A 2,229-nucleotide genomic window follows, 5' to 3' on the forward strand; every position below is an offset into this window, starting at 1 on the left:
TTGTATCTATGGATGTTTGCTTTGTTACCAATTATGTGATCAATTTTGAGAAGGTTCCATGAGATGCTGAGAAGAAGGTATATTCTTTTCTGCTTGGGTGGAATGTTCTATAGATATCTGTTAAGTCCATTTGGTTCATTATCTCTGTTAGTTCTCTTATATCTCTGCTAAGTTTCTGTCTGGTTGGCCTGTTCATTGGTGAAAGAAGAGTGCTGAAATCTCCTACTATTAGAGTGTGGGATTTGATATATGCTTTGAGTTCTAGTAATGTTTCTTTTACATATGTGGGTACTTTTATGTTAGGGGCATAGATATTCAGGATTGAGACTTCCTTCTGATGAATTGTTCCTGATATGAGAATAAAGTGTCCTTCTCCATCTCCTCTGATTGATTTTAGTTTGAAATCAATTTTGTTAGATATTAGTATAGCCACACCCACTTGTTTCTTTGGTCTTTGATTTTTTTCCCAACCCCTTACACTGAGGTAGTGATTGTCTATGAGTTTGAGGTGTGTTTCTTGTAGACAGCAGAATGTTGGATCCTGATTTGGTATTCATTCTCTTAACCTGTGCCTTTTTATAGGTGAATTGAGTCCATTAATATTAAGTGATATTAATGACTGGTTGTTGCTAACTCTGGTTATTTTTTCTGGTGGTAGTGTTTGGGTGTTTCCCTTCTTTGAATTGTGCTGGTGGAGGGTTGTTAGATGCTTGTGTAATTATGGGTGAGGTTGGCTTCCTTGGTTTGTGGTTTTTCTTCTAGTATTTTCTGTAAGGCTGATTTTGTGGCTATGTACTGTTTAAATCTGTTTTTGTCCTGGAATATCGTGTTTTATCCATCAATGGTGAATGCAAGCTTTGTTGGATATAGTAGTCTGGGCTTGCATCCATTGTCTCTTAGTGTCTGAAGTACCAAGACCTTCTGGTTTTCATGGTTTCCATTGAGAAGTGAGGTATAATTTTGATCAGTTTCCCTTTATATGTTACTTGAGCTTTTTCCCTTGCAGCTCTTAATATTCATTCTTTATTCTGCATGTTTTGTGTTTTGATTATTATATGGCGAGGGGATGTTTTTTTTTGATCCAGTCTATCTGGTGTTCTGTATGCTTCTTGTACCTTCACAGGAATATCCTTCTTTAAGTTGGGGAAGTTTTCTTCTATAATTTTGTTGAATATTTTTTCTGGGCCTTTGAGCTGTACTTCTCCTTCTTCTACCCCTATTATTCTCAGGTTTGGTCTTTTCACAGTGTCCTAGATTTCCTGGATATTTTGTATTAAGAATTTGTTGGATTTGTTATTTTCTTTAATCAATGAGTTTATTTCCTCTATAGTATCTTCTGTTTCTGAGATTCTTTCTTCTATTTCTTGTATATTGTTGGTTATGCTTATCTCTGTAGTTCCTGTTTGTTTGCCCCCATTTTCCATATCCAGCCTTCCCTCTGTTTGTGTTTTCTTCATTACCTCCATTTCATTTTTCAAGTCTTGAACTGTTTCCATTACCTGTTTGATTGCTTTATCTTGTTTTTCTTGGATATCTTTGAGAGATTTATTCATTTACTCTACCTTTTTGTTTGTCTTCTCCATTTCTTTACAGCAGTTTTTCACATCCTGTTCAAGGTCCTCTATTATTTTCATAATGTTACGTTTAAAGTCAATTTCTTCTACTTCTTCTGAAATAGGGTGTTCAAGTCTTCCTGTTGCCTGATCCCTGGAATCTGGTGTTGTCATGTTGCCTTTCAGATTGTTGGAGGAATTCTTGCATTGATGCCTGCCCATCTCTTCCATAAGATGCAGCCAGGAGAGTCTTGGTGTCTTGGTCCAATCTATGCTTTGACTGACTCTGGGTCAATCTCCTCAGTGAAGGAGCAGGAACTATTCCTGGGCCAAGAACTGGTCTGGATGGTTGTCCTCAGCACAGGGACATGACTTCCCTCTGGGTGGATAGACTCAGTGCAGGAGTAGTCAATGTTCCTGAGCCAAGAACCTCACAGACAATAGGGCAGGCTTCGGGGAGGCAGGGTCATGTGGAACCAAGAAGCCTCTGAAGCAGGAGCTGAAGGGGCCCAGTGATTCTTCCTGGATGTTCTGCCCCGCCACAGGATGGCACCCACTCAACAGCCTGAAAGGTTGCCCTCAGCACAGGGACAGGACTCTTGGAGGTCAAAGAACCCTGCAGACCAAAGGGTAAACTTGGGGGGAGGGGAGGGTCGTGTGGACCAAGAAGCCCCTG

The 2,229-nt window shown here is 39.8% G+C and overlaps 1 pseudogene; it reads right to left on the minus strand.

Annotated features, from left to right (window-relative positions):
• Positions 1 to 2,229, minus strand: part of LOC101981287 — a 7,559-nt pseudogene that overhangs the window by 3,960 nt on the left and 1,370 nt on the right.

This window comes from Microtus ochrogaster, chromosome 10, assembly GCF_000317375.1.
Source record: "Microtus ochrogaster isolate Prairie Vole_2 chromosome 10, MicOch1.0, whole genome shotgun sequence".
In the NCBI taxonomy this organism is placed as follows: Eukaryota; Metazoa; Chordata; class Mammalia; order Rodentia; family Cricetidae; genus Microtus; species Microtus ochrogaster.